At 35.0% G+C, this 18,670-nt stretch overlaps 1 protein-coding gene across 1 annotated transcript in view; it reads right to left on the minus strand.

Annotated features, from left to right (window-relative positions):
* Positions 1–18,670, minus strand: part of KLHL1 (kelch like family member 1) — a 535,364-nt gene that overhangs the window by 388,051 nt on the left and 128,643 nt on the right. The gene's annotated exons all lie outside the window — the stretch shown is intronic.

Genomic DNA, 18,670 nt, shown 5'->3' on the forward strand with positions numbered 1-18,670 from the left:
TATGCTAAAAAAAAAGCGGATCAGAGGTATTTTAGTATTGTTGGAATGGAAAGTTAGTATGGAAAAGAGCATTTTAAAATTTAGCCACACATTATATTTATTCCTTTTACTCTGTATGTGACAAAATCAGTTAATCTTTTGAGGCTCTGTTTCCTCATTAGTAAAATGGAAATAATAACATCTATCTCATAGGCAAGTAGCAAGGTACATAGGGTGCTAGGCCTAGAGTCAGGAGGACCTGGGTTCATATTCACTTTTAGATGTTTTCTAGCTGTGTGACCCTGAGTGATTCATTTAACCCTGTTTATCTTAGTCTCTTATCTGTAAAATGAGCTGGAGAAAGAAATATTAAACCACTCTACTATCTGTAAAGGAAACTCCAAATTGGGTCATGAAGAGTTAGATACAAGTGAAATGACTGCACAGCGCCAAACAAAAATCTCATAGCAGCAGTATAAGAATTGAATAAAATAACGCATGAAAACTATTCTTTATCATTTGGACCCTTCTTAGTACACTTTACTCTCATTTACTTACTCTAATGTATAGGCTAACTGTTCTTGGTGCATGACATTCTGCCTCTATCTCCAAGCCTTTTCGTTCATTATCCCTTTGACTCCCTTTTACAATCAGTTCAAATTCTGCTTCCTGTAGGAGGACTTTCCTAAATTCCCCTAGCAGCTAAGCCCTTCCCCTCTGAAATTTCCTCCAATCTATTCTGAATATATTATGTATATACCTCGTTATTTTCATGCTTGTCTTCCTCATTAAAATGTGAGTTTCATGAGGATAGGGACTGCTTTTTTCTTTCTTTGTATTCCCACTGCTTAGCATATATGCCTGACATATAGCACTTAATAAATACTTCTTGATGACTCATATGATACTACCACCACTACCACTACCAGCACCACCACCATCATTACTACTACTACTACTACTACTACTACTACTACTACTACTACTGCTACTGCTACTACTACTACTACTACTACTACTACTACTACTACTACTACTACTACTACAACAACTACTATTACTACTACTTTCAATAGATGTGTGAAAAAACATGCATCTTGGGGAATTAAACAGCAAACAAATTCTATTAAAAAAAGCAAATCTTCCTTCACATTGTTTTTGAAAATGACTAAGGAAGCCAAAATCACGATTTAATAGAACTTTTCAAATTTCAATTGTAAATCAGACCGAAAGTTAGTCTTATCCTCTTTTGTTCTTCATGGCTCTTTTAAAAAAAAGTTTTATTCAATTTACATTTCCTCCTTCCTTTTGGCATTGCCCTTTAAGGAAGTTTACTGTACAAAAAGAGTTAATGTAGTGAAAATCATTTAGTTCCTTGTGATTTAGATGCCATTTACAGTTCTCCAGTGTTAAATGTTAACTGTTAAATATACCAAATAACTTAGGATTGAGTTTAATTAAAAGAAGATAAATGCTACTCTGGACACATGAGTTGCTTTAACTGTTTTTTATCTATACAGGAAATTTTCATTTGTGTCTTTAGAATATTATCATCTTGCTAATACTACACACAGCAAAATAAAAAGGCACAAAGCATGTTTAAAAATAGTTTCCATAAGGGTACGTGACTCTTTGTGTCCTATAAAAAGAGGTAGTGATAGTGTCAAATAACATTTGCGTAGAGCTTGATTAAAATAGGCTCTCAAGTTTTTACAAAGTACAAAGTCAGTCGAATTACTAAAATGGTCATTATGGATCCAGTTCTATACAATCTACAAAAAAAAAAACGGTATGGACCAGTTACTGGTCCTATAACAAGCTTTCAGGAAAAAGGAGCCTAATTTTCTAGATCATTGAAATCAATGTCATTTTTTTTTCATTTCTCCAACATGGGTTCTGTGAAGATTAGTTACATATCTAGCATACACTGAAGTGCATATTAATGGTGGCTTAAACTGTTTATTAATGATAGTGATGTTGATCAATTCATAAGTGTCTATTAATAACACTAATAAAAATAACAACAAAGATAACAAGAAAGAGAGAGGTGAGGAAGACCTGGGTTCACATTGTGTCTCTGGCTTTATTCCTCAGAAAGTCACTTGATCTGATTATCAGTGTTCTAGGCAGCAGAAATACTGACCTGCATTGGTAAAGGGAATTTCCTCACCTGTAGGTTCCCATCACTGATGAAATCAGAGAACAGTGCCTATTTCAAACAATCATAGTAACTAACATTTATATGCCAATTTAAGCTTTACAAAGCATTTTCCTTAACACAGTTCCCTCATTTTATAGATAAAGAATCTGAGATCAGAGTTAGGACTAGAACTTGTATCCTCTAACTCTAAAATTTTTATATTGAATAAATAAAAAACTGAATAATGCAAACAGAAAGAGGTTACTTTCTCTTAATTCTAAGGAGATAGAGGCTGCCTGGTAGAGAAGAAAATGTACTGACTGGGTTCAAATCCTGCTTTTGATACATAATACCTGTCATTTAAATTCCCTGGGCCTCAGTTTTCTCTTCTATAAAATGAAGGGGTTGGGCTAGATGGTGTCTTTGAACCCCTATATCTCTAAATTTTTGATCCTAAGATAAATTGATTCAATTCTTACTATAGCATCCAAATACATTAAACAATTTCAGTGTGAAAGCATGGAACTATGGATACAAAGATGAAACATATTGCCTTTCCTTCCCTCAAGGTGTTTATAATCTACTAGGAAAGGGGAAGACATGAATTCCATGAATTCAGATAAATATGAAGTCTGTAGAATGTGACAAGTACAGGAGCAAGATTCAGATGGCCTAAAAATACGAGGTTTAGACATTTTTTAGCTGGGGAAAGTAATGAAGATTTAATGGAGGTTGTGTAATGTGACTTGGATTCTGAAGGAACAAGTTTTCAAAAGCTAGTTTGAGGGGAAGCAAGTTGGTAACTGCATGAGAAAATACAGAAGGTAGAAGAGCTAAGGTTGAGGTTAGGAAACTGACATTGTAGCTGGAATATGTAGAGTGTGAAAGGGAGTAGAATAAAATGAGACTAGAAAAGCAGAGTGGAGGGCTTTAAATATCAGATCAATGAGCTTATGTACTGTTAGCTAGACAACAGAGGACCAGTGCCTCTGAATTAGAAAGAGTGATTCAGTAAATATTTGAAGCATGAATGAGAAAGAAGAAATTATAAGTTGAGAAACCATTCATCAATAGTTTTTTTTTTTTTAGCTTAATCCAGAAAGAGGCAGTGGTGTTTAATGGATAGAGAACTAGGCTTGGAGTTAGAAAGATGAGTTCAGATCCGACCTGATATATACCAACTGCGTGACTGTTGACAAGTAGATAACCTCTATAGGCTTCGGGCACTCCCAAAGACTTATTTACTACATGATAGATAGTTAGTGACCTGCTTTGGTTGAGTACATTCCAATGAAGAGTGTTTCTGCAATTGATGAAATCACAGCTTCTCCATGTATTCAAATTATATAATTCAACTGTTCAGTAAGGTTCTACTTTGATGCATTTTCTTGATGTTTTAGTGACACTTGGGTAACATAAGATATGCCAGTGGGGCCCAAGTTCTGATAGGTTATATCAAACTAAAAAGACATCTCATATGGTCTCAATGACATATGCTTGAGGAATAACCTAGCGATGTTGTGAAGTCTCATCCCTAAAGAAGCAGATGAACTTTTTTTTTTTATTTAAACCCCCTGCCCCTGCCCTAGTCACTACAGGTCATGAAGGCCATCTATTAAGGCACAGAGGGATTATGATGTGTCAGTAGGGGAAAGGCTATTTATAGTGATGAATCCACAGCTCCTAGGAAATATTGAAACATATGAAAACTCACTTGTAGAAAAGTAGTAAAATATCTAATATTTTATAAACATGTTCTTAAACCATTGAGAATCTGGAAATACTATTCATACCACAGAGATGACATGCCCTTAGGAAGTAATGTAGAATAGATGCATAACAAACTTAATATTAGTATATATGCTTTCACAGTTTTGCTGAGCACATGGTCATAGCTGAGCGTATGGTCATTACTGAAAGACAGAATACCCATGTAGTTGATGTCTTAGCTTAGCATTCATTATGCAGATAAGACTGTAAATACAGTGTAGGCACTGACTTTGCTCACCAGAAAGAGTGGATAGAGCAATATCTGTACAGTATAAGAAGGTATTTTGGGTACCAGCAGGACATAGTAGGGTGCTGGACTTAAGGCCTAGAAGTCCTGGGTTCAAGTCTCAGAAATTCAGAAACATTATGTAACCCAGAGCATGTCACTTAATTTCTCAGCACTCTAGGCAACTCTCTAGGAATATATGCAATAAACAAAGTGCCAGTCTGCCTGACAGATGAAGTTGCTTCACTTAGAAGTTCCTTAAACTTACGTAATAGGAGTTTCAACCTATAACATCATCCTATCGCTATACTGGCAAATTAAGATTCTTATTTTTTTTTCCCCCAAGAACTTTGTTACCTTAACACACTGAGGTTATTCAAATTACTGATACCGCTCTGGGCTACTCAAGCACAAAAGGTGTTGGTAAAGCCAAATAGTCTAAAAGACACTGCCCTTGGAGTTGTAGGAGATCTGTTCCTTGTTCTCTTGTGCCATAAGTCATAAATGCCTTGTTCCAATTCATTGTTTTATAACAGGCCTCTCTTTTCACCAGTGTACTTTTGTGCAATCTGCTTTACAGGTAACATTCAAGCGATACTGGAAGACTGTGGAAGGACAGTAGGCAGACAGAAGGTGCCCTTCAAAAACAAAACTGCAGCAGTAAGTGGTCTATGATGAGCTTTGATTTACAGATTTTCCATTGGTACTATCACCAAATGGCTCACTTTTATTTACAAATGTGCAGGAAAAGAACTAGCCATCAATGATAATATATAGTTGTTTTTCAATCTGTTAGATCATTGATTTTTTTGAGACAAAGCCTCTAATGCCAAAATTAAAGTTAGTATGATTCCTTTAATATATATTTTCTATAGCATCAACTGGAAATTTATAATAAAGGGTTGGCACATCTCCTCCACCTTTTGCATTGGTTAGTTTCACTACTCATTCATTCATTCATTCATTCAACAAACAATTATTAAATGCCTACTATGTGAAAATGCATTATTCTTAAAATATATTTACCTATTATGATGGTAAAGCTCCCATTTTGTGTTTTATAACATTCTTAATACCTAGAAAAATCCCAACCAAATATTAGGTATTCTGAATATATTAGGATATTGAACTTTGTATCATTTCTGTAGATCACATCTCTTTTGTGGTTAGTAACCGCTCATCTTATACTCTAAATGTATTATTACTCTTAAGGTCTCTCTTGGGCCTCTTCATTATACATTAGTTCTTATTTGACAATTTTATATGACTGTCCATGTGTCTTTTATAAGAGATCCTTTTATTGTTTATTAACTTTCTGCAAATCTTGTATTTAGAACTTAATTCCACATATAAAAAAGAAAGTATTCAACACCCTTTTAGAATTTTATATCATATACTTATATGATCATAATAATAAGTCATACACATATATGATAATAATAATAAAACACATGCATATATACATTCTGAAAGGATATTAAATAGTTTCTTTTTCTACATATGGAGTTCAGTTTTAAAATAATATAATTATGGATATTTATATATACACACTCATATATATCTATGTTCTGAGAAGGTATTAATGGTTTCTTTTTCTTTTACACTGTTTTTCCTATATAACTTCTTCTTAAAATAGTTCATATCTATTTTTAGTCTCTTTCCTAAAATACAAGTATAGGTACTCTTAAATTACAAGCACATGACTTACAAATGACCTGCAGTCATAGATAAGCATATTATGTAATCCAATTCAGGAGGCCTTAACCATTTTTCTCCAATTCAAAATACCAAAAGAATAATTGCTCTAGATCACTGCTTTATCTAATTCTATGTCAACTTACTTTATTACTAGTAACCAGGAATAGGCATTTGAAAGTACCTTTCAAGGACATGGTGCACAGTTTTGCACCCATGCCCTTGCTTTTGATACTACTATAAGGCTGCTAAGGTGAAGATCTAGTATTAAGATCTGGAACACGGAATGCATTTTTTTTTTACAAATGCAATAGTAAATAGTGTACTTAGATGAAATTGATATTACCAATTGCACTATCCTTCAAATAAGTTAAGAATTGTATAGGCTTTTGCAGTCAGTATAACTAATTATCATAGCCTAAATGCCACAGAATTTCTACGGAAAAATCTATTCTAAATCCCAAACAAATTAAAACTGAACTTTTAGAATATAATACCTGTAGATATACCATTTCCAACATGAAACATACTTCTAAAAAATGATCTAGCCCTTCGTTTGGCTGATGTCTACGTGTATACACAGAATAAGTCTATTACAGCAAATCCATTAATTTCTGTCAGCTTTCCTATTCACCTCAATTGGCATTAGAAAATGGATCAAATGACTGTCCATATTGATCTTCAAGATGGCTGCAGTGTACATTTCAGTGGTTTCATGGATCATTCATTTCATCTTTAGCAATGTCATTGAAAATACAGAAAAAATGACTCTCAGATGACTTCCAAATCTACAGATCTTGCCCTTATTGAAGGTTTTTAGCATTTCAAACTCAAGCTATATGAAAGAGAATTCATTATCTGTCTCCCTGAAATAAGCTTTTTGTCCCCCAACATCATAATTTTGGTCAAGGGCACCATCCTCCTTCCAGCCACTCAGTTTTGTAACAATGAAGTCATTTTCAACTCTTTCCTCTCTCTGATCAATATCCTCTGTACCATATACCATTGTCAAATCTCGTTGATTATGCTTCCACAAAATCTCTAATATCTATAAGCCTTTCTTTACTCACATGACCACTACCTTCATTATCTCTCACCAGGACTACAGCAATAGTATCCCAATTAGTCTCTATACATTTTGTTTCTTCCTTCTCCAAATCATCACACATAACTGTTCAATTGATATTACTAAAGTACAGGTCTTGTTATATCATGCAACATGTGTAAGTGGTATTCCACTGACTCCACAATAAAATATAAACTCCTCTCTTTGACATTTAAAGACTCTTCACATTCTGGCTCCAACTTATTGTTTCAGATTTATTTTACATTTATTATTCCTCAAGTACCACATTCTAGCCACATTAGCCTATTTGTAGCTTCCTATACATGATAGACATTCTTCCTTCTTTTCCTTTGCATAGACTATCTCCCCATGTCTGAGCTTCTCTCACTTCTAACCTATGAATCTTGGAATCTCTCTAATTCCCTTCAAGATTCTACTTAAATGCCAGTTCTACATGAGGACATAATGTCAATAACGTCTTTTTTTCTTTGCATCCTGAGTATGGGGCACTTTGTTTTGAACATGATAGGACCTTAGTGTATGCTTACTGAATTGAATTTTAAAAAGAAGAGTGACTGTATTATCATTTATCTAGTCTGCTATAAGTTGGTGCTTTAAATGGGAGTATCCTAGATCTAAAAGAAGAGATTAACTTTTTCTCCCCTACAACATGTAATTTAAACTAATTGTGTTCAACTTTTTCCTATATCAAAGCTAAATCCTAAACAAATTAGCACATTTCTTCTAGTTATTTTTCCTATTTAATTAAAACAATGAAAGAATTGGCCCTATGCCATCTACATTTAATTGAGTTTCAATATATTCTCCCTGTGAAGTGGTGTGGAGGGGAGAAGCATTTTTCAAAAATACTTAATTTAGTACAGATTTTCTGTAAAAGTTACCTCAGGCTTATAAGAGACAAAAAAAATCTAATTTATAAAGCAACAGCAACATCCATGGGGTATGGTCACTTGAAAAATCTCAATAGATTTCTATATAAAATAAAAAGCAAGCCACTGTGAATTAGAGAGCATTAATTCCACTGAGGGGCTCTCATGACATTTTAAACTAGGAGAGCTCGGTTGGTTAGTAGCAGAAATGCATTCTCTTATCAGGTTTGTGGTTTTGTTTTGTTTTTAAATTACTCTGCTTTCACCACCCCATGACCACATTTCCCTAAGGCAAGAGGGTTTTCTTACGACACAGGTGAAGTAAATGTTAGAGTTTCTAATGCATGTACATCAGTGATTTTGATGATCTTATAACTATAGAGAAACACATTATATTCCACGTGATACGGTATATTTAATAATTGTTGTAACACCTCTTGTCTATGAGCTGGTACTCTTTAATTCCTACTCTTCTTCCCTTTTATCATCAAATAGATTTTATCAACTGGATGTCAAATTAAATTCTATTCAAGACATAGGGGGTAGCATCTGTTACATGATCTTTAGCTTTTATGACTCTACTACAATCAATGTGATGTTTGATTTCCCTACCACCACCCACAGAGAAAGAGGACAACATTTTTGATTTTCAATATAAGATAGAATATGTCCCAACCAAAGGCATATTACAATTGTAAAATGTAATATATTTCCATTCTAGAAAACAAATGTATAATGCTACCTCTATTTCATCAATTAAAGAACTTTAATAAAATCTATATTTTCTTTACTGGAAATCGCAATTGTTTATGTTCTGTTTGTTTCTTTCATTCAGTCAGTTGAGAAGTGCATTAGAATTTCACCTTTAGGTAAATATGTTGTTTCCAAATGGCCTAAGAGAAAGAGAGAGACACAGAGAGAGAAATAGAGAGGGAGAAATGATCTTTTGTAACCAGGAGTATCTATTATATCCATGTAGCCTATTAGATATAGATGGGGGTAGCAAGGTGCTGCAGGGGATAGAGCACCAGCCCTGAAGTAAGGAGGACCTGAGTTCAAATGTGGCATCAGACCAAACAGTTGACACTTACTAGCTGTGTAACTCTGGGCAAGTCACTTAACCCCAACTGCCTAAAAAAAAAAAAAAAGATATAGATGAAATGAATTTAAGAATAACCCATTTTAAATACTTATCCATTTAATTTCCACTCCATAATATAAGGCTTGGTATATCGACATGGGTAGTTTGTAATGAACTTTTCTTCATAGATCTAATAGGGTTTTTTTTGTTAATTTGTATAATAGTTTGTTGTTAATAATAATAATAATAATAATTCAATGATTTGTTAATTTATTTATGATGTGATTTTTCATATCTATACCCCATATGTATTTGGAGTTTATCTTGCTGTAACTTGTGAGGTATTGGTTAAATATAATTTCTTTCATATTGTTGTCCAAATTTCCCCCAGGTTTTTTTTTTTAATCAAATAATGAATTCTTATCCTAGTAGCAAGGGCATTTTTGTTTATGGAATGCTGGTACCAGATTCATTTCCTTCTCAGTGTTGTAAATTTGAGAAATCTTCAAGCTGTGGATGAAGAGTGATAATGATGAACATTTTATAATGGAGAGGTATAGTAGGGTGGTTACACAGACTGTAGCAGGCTATGATACAATACAAAGAAAGAATTGTGAAGATGTAATATAAAGGATGTCATTGAAAAACACATATGACCATAAAAGAAGGTCATGTGGTGAGGGCAACTAATAAACAATGGATAAAGAACTCAAGACCCCTAGCATTTTAGATGCATTAATAGACAATGTATTGCTCCTATGATAAAGACATGATTCTTAGAGGTCTGCCAATTCACTTTGTCAAGAATGAAAAAGCATGGGGGTAGAGCCAAGATGGCAGAGGAAAAGCGATGACTTCCTTGAACTCTCTTCCAAAACCCTCCAAATACCTGTAAAAAACTGGTTCTAAACAAATTCTAAAGCAGCAGAACCCACAAGAAGACAAGAGTGAAACAAATTTGCAGCCCAAGACAACCTGGATAGTTGATTGGAAAGATCTGTTGCACCAGGCTGGGAGAGGAGCACAGTTCAGCATGGGTGTTCAAAGACAGGACCTCAGCAAACCTGGAGCAGGTCTCAGAGGAGTGAATCACAGGCAACTGTGGCAGTTTCCAGACTTCTCAACCCATGAATGCCAAAGAGAACTTAGAAGATGAGTAAGAAAAGTCTTTAACCACAGTGACAGAGAAGCTTGTTTCCAGCCCCAGTCCCTGAGTGCAGCCCCAGGGTAGAAGCTGCTTCCAGAGCTTCTGGCCCACAGACTGAGGGGGAATGCAGTGGCTGATCAGAGGGGGATTGCAGGGATCTCTTTGCTGGTGCTGATGCAGGATTCTCTTGTTTTGGTCCTGCTAGGATCTGGGTCACAGTTCTGGGTGGTAGCCCTGGGGTGAGAAGGAGCAATGGTATGGTGGAGCTTGTAGTAGCATAATGATGTAATCCTCCTCACAGTTGCAAGGCAGAAAAGAGTGCTTATGGTCACTCATAGACCAGAGCACAGGCCAGAAAAGGAGTAAACACCTCTCCCTTGATCATACATACCACATTGGAAGAATTGAAAATTTGTAGGTCCCTAGAAGTATCTCTGAAAACAGCTGTAAAAAACCCATGAAGCTTGGGACAGTACATTCTCCACACTGGAAGCAGGACCCCTACCTTAATAAAGAGTTTATAACTCAAGTAATTGGTTGGGAACATGAGCAAACAGCCTCAAAAGTCAGAACATAGAATCTTTCTTTGGTGACAAGATCAAAACATATAACCAGAAGACAATAAAGTCAAACCTCCTACATACAAAGCCTCCAAGAAAACTATGAATCAGTCCCAGGCCATGGAAGAGCTCAAAAAGGATTTTGAGAAGCAGGTAAGAGAAGTAGAGGAAAAACTGGGAAGAGAAATGAAGTGATTCAAGAAAAGCATGAAAAACCAGTCAACAGCTTGCTAAAGGAGATCCCCCAAAAAATACTGAAGAAAATAACACCTTAAAAAATAGCCAGGTCCAAAAAGCCAATGAGGAGAAGAATGCCTTATAAATGGAAAAAGAAGTCCAAAAGATCACTGAAGAAAGTAATCCTTAAAAATTAGAATGGAGCAATTGGAAGCTAGTGACTTTATGAGAAATCAAGACATTGTAAAACAAAACCAAAAGAATGAAAAAATAGAAAACAATGTGAAATATCTCATCGGAAAAAACAAGAGACCTGGAAAACAGATCCAGGAGAGATAATTTAAAAATTATTGGACTACTTGAAAGTCATGATCAAAAAAAAGAGCCTAGACATCATCTTTCAAGGAATTATCAAGGAAAACTGCCTTGATATTTTAGAACCAGAGGGCAAAATGGAAATGGAAAGAATCCACCAATCTCCTCCTGAAAGAAATCCCTAAAGAAAAATCTTAGGAATATTATAGCCAAATTCCAGAGTTCCCAGGTCAAGGAGAAAATATTACAAGCTGACAGAAAGAAACAATTCAAGTATTGTGGAAACACAATCAGGATAACACAGATTTAGCAGCTTCTGCATTAAGGGACCAGAGGGCATGGAATATAATATTCTGGAGGGCATAGGAGATAGGATTACAACCAAGAATCACCTACCCAGCAAAACTGAGTATAATCCTTCAGAGGAAAAACTGGATATTCTGTGAAATAGAGGACTTTCAAGCATTCCTGATGAAAAGATCTGAGCTGAATAGAAAATCTGACTTTCAAATACAAGACTCAAGAGCAACATGAAGAGGTAAACAGGAAAGAGAGAAATCATAAGGGACTTATTAAGGTTGAATTGTTTGCATTCCTGCATGGAAAGATGATATTTGTAACTCAGGAGACCTTTGTCAGTATAAGAGTAGTTGGAGGGGAAAAAATTGTACATATGTATAGATAGATAGATAGGTAGATAGATAGATAGGTAGATAGATAGATAGATAGATAGATAGATAGACAGATAGATAGATAGATAGATAGATAGATAGATAGATAGATAGATAGATAGATAGATAGATAGCACAGAGTGAGTTGAAGATGAAGAGGTGATAGCTGGAGAATAAAATTAAGGGGTGAGAGAGGGTTATACTGGGAGAAGGTGAAAGGGAGAGGTAGAATGGATTAATTATGTCACATAAAAGAGACAAGAAAAGGCCTGTACGGTGGAGGGGAAATGGGAGAAGGTTAGAGGGAATGAGTGAATCTTATTCTCATCAAATTTGGCTTTAGGAGGGAATATCATACACACTCCACAGGAAAATAGGGGGAGAAGGGGACAAGAGAGCAAGGGTATGACAGAGGGGAGGGTAGATTGGGGGAGGGGGTAATCAGAAGCAAACACTTCTAAGGAGGGACAGGGTCAAAAGAGAGAATAGAATAGATGAGGGGTGGGATAGGATGAAGGGAAATATACTTAGTTTTTCACAACATGACTACTATGGAAGTTTTTTGCATGAGTATACATGTATAACTTGTATGGAGTTGCTTGCCTTCTCAATGTGGGTGGGTGGGGAGGGAGGATGGGAGAAAATTTGGAACCCAAAGTTTTTAAAAAAATGTTAAAAATTGTTTTTTCATGCAATTGGGATATAAGATATACAGGCAATGGGTTTATAGAAAGGCATCCTGCCCTACAGGAAAATTGAAGGGGAAGGGAATAAGAAAAAAGGGGGGGATAGAAGGGATGACAGATTAGAGGAAGGGGTATTCAGAATGCATGCCATTTTAGGGTTGGGGGAGGGATGAGATGGGGAGAAAATTTAGAACTCAGAACCCTGTGAAAGTGAATGTTGAAAACTAAAAATAAGTAAATTGATAGATTAAAAAAAGAATTAAAAAGCATCTAAAAACATAAATGCTATCTGAGGCTGCATTAAGAGAGTCAGAGTCTTCAAAAGAAGGAACAAAACATTCTGTTTTGCTTGACTTATTCATACACCACAAGAGGAGTACTGAGTTGATTTCCAGATGCCCCAGTTGGCCATATAAACAAATGAGCATATCCAGAGAAGGATGATGATGGTGAAAGAATTTGACAAATATTACAAAGTATGTTATGATGTCTAACTAGCTTAAGGGAAAGTCGTCAAAAATTCAAATATTTGAATTTCTGCTTCAGAGAAGACATTAAATTTAGTTTGCTTGGCTCCAAAATGCCAATGGAATCATAGGGAAAAACCATAGATACCCAGATTTAAGTTTGATATAAGGAAAAATGTTCTTAATAATAGAGTTATCTAAAATAGAATAGTATGCCTTAGCTGATCAGATTTATTGGAGGTCTTCAAGCTCACTCTGAATGATTTCTTTTCTTTGTGTTATAAAAGGGAATTTTTGGTAAGATTGAACTAGATACCCTTTGAGATCTCCAGTGTTTTGACTCTTGTAATAACTTGCCTGACTTTTGTCCAATTTCATTAAAATCTAAATAGAAGTAACTAACTTGACAATTTAATGAAATAATTAATGCCCATGTCTTCACAAATGATAGTGTTTCATCCTTCTCAAACTGCCCAAGAGCATTCCAAAAGGGATTTCAAAGTCTTAACCCAAAGATATGACTAATGTATAAATTATAGGCATCAAAGAACAGTAAGGCAGTTATTTGGAGATGGGAACAATATCATTCAAATCACACCAGGGATACTTACTTCCCTTATCCCACGCTGTACAATTTGTACATCAGCATCAGACACTTCAGACATCATTTCAGCAGTACAATATGGGATCAGTGAAGAGCTGCTGAGACCTATAGCTAGGTAATTAGGAGTTGATTATAAATATGACTGTTATGTGAACCTGTCAGCATGCTTTTCCTTTTGTACTCTGAATGAAACTTTTCTGGCATGCTGGGATTTCCCAAGACTTCAGGCAAGTATGGTCCTCTAATTATCAATACGTTTCTCTAAACACAGTAGTTCACAATAATTATAGTCATGATGTTAACTGGTCACATCAGCCCCTGGTTGTTTTCCTTAAATATGCCAAAATCCAACAGCAAGCACTTTTTAGATTCAGACAGAAAATAAATAATGGACAATTCCTTGACTATTAAAATACAATTTTTTGGGGGAGAATGTTAACATCTCTTGAGAAATACTTGTTAGAATAAAATCTTGGTTATCTATGCAAACCAAGGTAGCTGTTGAACTGATGCTACAAAATTATAGCAATCCAAAGAACCAGTTCAATGATTCTTCCCAGTAGGAATGTTTTCTGCCATTTATCTCTCTCTCCCTCCCCAGTCAAGGTAGCAGGGAAATTGAACTGTTAAAGATTTTGGCAGTAGCCATACCCAGTTAGAAGATAAAATAGTTAGACCACAGGGTAACATGGTATAGGAAATGGACTTGTGGCCCTGAGAAATGTTGGAAAATGAAGTTACTTGGTCAAAAAGTTGCAGGTATCAGAGAGGTAATTTGCTTCTTAGTATCAGTAATAGTCTCAGATGGCAGCATGAGGTTAAGGCGCTATATCCAATCAAGCATTGTATCTCCACAAGCGATTACCTGTAACAGAGGTCTCTGTACATTGAAGGTGCTTAATAAATGTTTCAAAAGTCAAATTATTTGCCTTTCATTTCTTCTACTCCTGTTGACTTTATATTGACTGATTTTTTCAAATGACTTTGAACCTCTCATCTTGTAAACTGTCATCTTGTGTGTATATATACACGTGTGTATATGCATATGTGCATATATGTGTATGTATGTACATACACATATATGTGTGTGTATATGCATGTAGATGTGTATATGTGTTTTCCTATATTTTTCAACCCTACTGTTTCTCTAAGCTCATGCTCTGTTGATTCTCTTCTTTGTCCTGAACTCCTCCCCTAGTTCTGTTGCCCTGCTGCTACCCACATTATCATATCTCTGAAAGATTTGGATTAGTGGAGGGGATGTAGGAGAGAATTCTAGGAGGAGAACATGAACAAAAACTTATAGATAGCCTGTGTTGTACTCTAGGTGATGATACATATGCCAGTTTATCTTGAACAAAGGCTTCTCCTGGGGCAATAATTTGAGACAAGGCTAGAAAAATAAACTAGGTCAAAGTTTACATAGTCTGAGATTCTAAGGAAGTCCAGATTTGATTCAGTAATTAGCTGGGGATATTTTTTGAGCAAGGGGACACAGGTCAAAATGTTTCTCAGAATGACTGATTTAGTTGAAGTTGGAGGAGGGAAGTACTGTAGGCAAAATATAGAAGTATAAGACTTATTTCTAGTGTCTGCAGGAGCTACAAAGAAGACAGGAAAGGTTTAGAGGAGATGGTTTTACTAGACTTTCTGATCAATTAAGCAAACATTTTTAAGCACCTACTATGTGACAAGCTAGTCACTACTTTCCACGTATTTTTACCAAACTGGAGGCATTGCCACATGGATAGAAACTCTTAAGAGGACTATTTTCAAGGGTTCCATCCACTCTTCTTGCCCACCTTTCTGCTAGTCCCCAATGATCTGCCCAGGTGTGAGTAATCATCAGCTAGCACTAGCCTGATTAGCTTTCAGTGTTAGTTATCAGCTAAGCACCTTTAAGCAATTACTGGATATAATCAAGCACAGAAACACCTGACAAGAATATTTTTAAAATTTCTTGTTTACCACTTCCTGTCTCTGTTTGTCATACCTATTAGCCTTAGTACTGGGCTTTGTGTTATGATGTTTGCCAAGGGAAAAAATGGAGGAAAGACCTTTTGAAAGAAAATTAGTGCCTAGATGTCAGAAGAGATAAAGAGGAAAAACCAAGCATGAATCTAGTATTTCTATTCTGGGTGACTAGGGAAAAAAGAAATAAAAAACCAAAATCTTTGTAACAAATTCTCACATTAGCCATGTCCAAAAATGTCTGTCACATTCTGCACATTTAATCCATCGGAAGGTGGTTAGCATAGTTCATCACTGGTTATCTGGAATTATGGTTGATCAGTGCATTTATCAAAGCTCTTAAATCTTTCCAGCTGTCCCCTTCATTTTCCAAATTAAAAAACTGAGGCCCAGGGACTTGTGACTCACCCAAGGTCACACAGACAGTAAATGTCATAGGCATGGTGTAAACCCAAGTCCTCTTACATAAATTCATTGTACTACTATGACTCCTATCTTGTGCAAAGTGACCCTGGGAATAAGTATGCAAACTGGGATTTCAACTTGTTTCTTATGACTACAAATTCAGAGCTCTATTCACTATATTACATTGACTTTCAGACTGAATATGAAATATTTAAGAAAGTCTAGAGAGAAAAAATCAGTTTAGGCCTAACACTTAAACTTCTGTATTTAAGGAAAACAAATTAGGGCAAAAGAAAGAGACATACGATTTTATAAATTACAGACATATGTAAAAATGTCAATGCAATGTAAAATATGAAGTCATGTAACTATTCAACCATAAGAGCAGTCTCATTCTAAGTAACCTTACGTGGAATACTTACTCATATACTCTCACTTAGTATTCTTGCCTCCCACCATTTCTGAAATCCTTTATAGAATTTAGAACAGTGCCTGGCCTAAAGCATAAATAGTTTATGAATTAAATGGAATTTACACTATTAAATAGAGCAGTGGGTGTTAGATAATCAATATTCTGCCACTGTGGCAGAAAGTCACTAAATTTTTATATCTACTTTTCTCTGAGAAAAAAAGTTAATAACATTTAGAGTAGCCCACCTTACTTTAATGACTTGAAAATGCAACAAACATTTCTTAAGTGCCTACTGTGTGCAAGGCAGGGTGCTATAGCCTTGAGATACAAAGATATAAGTGCAAAACAATCCCTACCTTTGAGGAGCTGAAATTTTAAGGGGAAGTGAATAGGTACATAGAAAACAAATGTAAAGTGCTTTAGAAGAGAGTGTCAGTAAATGGGGCCAATTAGGGAAAGCCTGTTGTATGAGCAATAGCCTTGAAGGGAGTAAGGGATTCCACTAGGAGGAAGTGATGAGATCACATATAAACCAATGATGAGGCAGAATGTGTTGGGTGCAAACAAAAAGTATAAAATGGTAAGATGAATCTGAGTAATTACAGACACAAAATTTTAGAGCTGGAAGGGACTTCAGCAATCATCTATTTGCATCCAGTGTTTGGAAATTTTAGAGATAACAAATGTGCACTTTATTCCATAAGCAATAGGAAGCCACTAAAAGTCTATGAATATGGGAACTTGGGTTTAGATCTTTTAGAAATTTAAATTGGAAACTATATAAAGGATTGAGAAGGGCTGATAAAGAGAGTGGAGACTATTACAATGCTCCTAATTAGAGGTGACAAGATTTATGAGGGGGACTCAATTTTATGGCTTGGAATTCTGTTGGTTCAAACAATCTTATATTGATACCACTGCCCTTATTTGGAGAAACTTTTAAAATTGTATATCTCTGTCTCTCTGTCTCTCTCTCTGTCTCTCTCTCTGTCTCTCTCTGTCTCTCTGTCTCTCTCTCTCTCTCTCTTTCTCTCTCTCTCTCTCAATATATCCCCTTTTCAATTTTGCTTGTTCTTAAAACAAATCATTAAGAGGGTGGTCATAGGTATGTTGTTATAAAAAGTCCCTCTAATATCTTTAGGACCAATATTTTAAAAGAAAGTATATTTAGAAGTGTTTAAATGTTTTTGTAGTTTTTTCTTTCACTATGACATAAAGTTTGGTTTTCTGTTTTCATGAGAGTTTTTAGTATATAAAAATAATTTGGGGCTAGTAAAAAGGAATTAATTTCCCATTTAGCTACTAATTACAAAAAATAATAAATAATTAGTTTAGTGATTATATTTATAATCTAAAATATGCAAATTCTATTTTAATGGGGTTTTATATACATCTAAAATACAATTTCTACTAATTTTTAATTAATATGGCATAGCCAGGTTTCAATATAATGGCCAACGTAAAAAAAAGTTTTAACACACATGCTTGTAGTGACATAATTTCTTTGCAAATAAACAAAAAAAAACCCCAAATAAACAAGGAATCTATTCTTGATCTAATGCACATGCAATATGTTTTTGTTTAGAGATTTTAAAAGTTCAGAACAGAGTTACTATGTCATACAAAATATTTTATTGCACATTATTTGTAGTCATTTCTTTGGAAATTAACTCTAATCAAGTAACAAAGTACAATTAACAATTAACAAATAACAAAAAAAAGCTGATGTCCAAAAAAGTAGAGGTTTTTAAATACCTAATGTTAAAAGAGGGCAGCTAGGTGGCTCAGTGGATAAAGAGCTGGCACTGGAGTCAGAAGGACCTGAGTTCAAATCTAGCCTCAGACACTTACTAGTTGTGTGACCTTGGGTAAATTGTTTAACCCTGTTTGCCTTAGTTTCTTAAATGGCAAACCACTGAAATATCTTTTCCAAGAAAACCCCAAATAGGGTCATGAAGAGTCAGACATGACTGAAAAATGACTCAACATTGAAAGGTTTTGGCAGAACTTAGATTAAATAATTTTCTTGAGTCAAGTAAGTCATCATGAAATACATGGGAATAAGCAAAAGACATCTTTAGGTAAAGATTTTTAAAATAAATAAATATAAACACACATGTACACATATACATTTTCTCCAAAACATGATTAGAAAGTATACTATATTCAGAGTAAACCTAATTTTATGTCATTTACATATAGTCATTTTTTCTTCCTCCTGAGGGAAAATGTGAAATACTTGTGTTTGAAAAACTTGTGATATTTACCTCAAATCCAATATTTTTTTTTTCTTCCTCAAAATGTTGTAGGACAGCTGCCTGCATTCAATCTCTAAGGTGGGGATGTGTGTGTATATATACACACATATATGTTATATTTAGCATACTTTAAATGTAATATATGCACAT

The sequence above is a fragment of the Phascolarctos cinereus genome, unplaced genomic scaffold (genome assembly GCF_003287225.1).
Source record: "Phascolarctos cinereus isolate Bilbo 61053 unplaced genomic scaffold, phaCin_HiC Scaffold_7;HRSCAF=346, whole genome shotgun sequence".
In the NCBI taxonomy this organism is placed as follows: Eukaryota; Metazoa; Chordata; class Mammalia; order Diprotodontia; family Phascolarctidae; genus Phascolarctos; species Phascolarctos cinereus.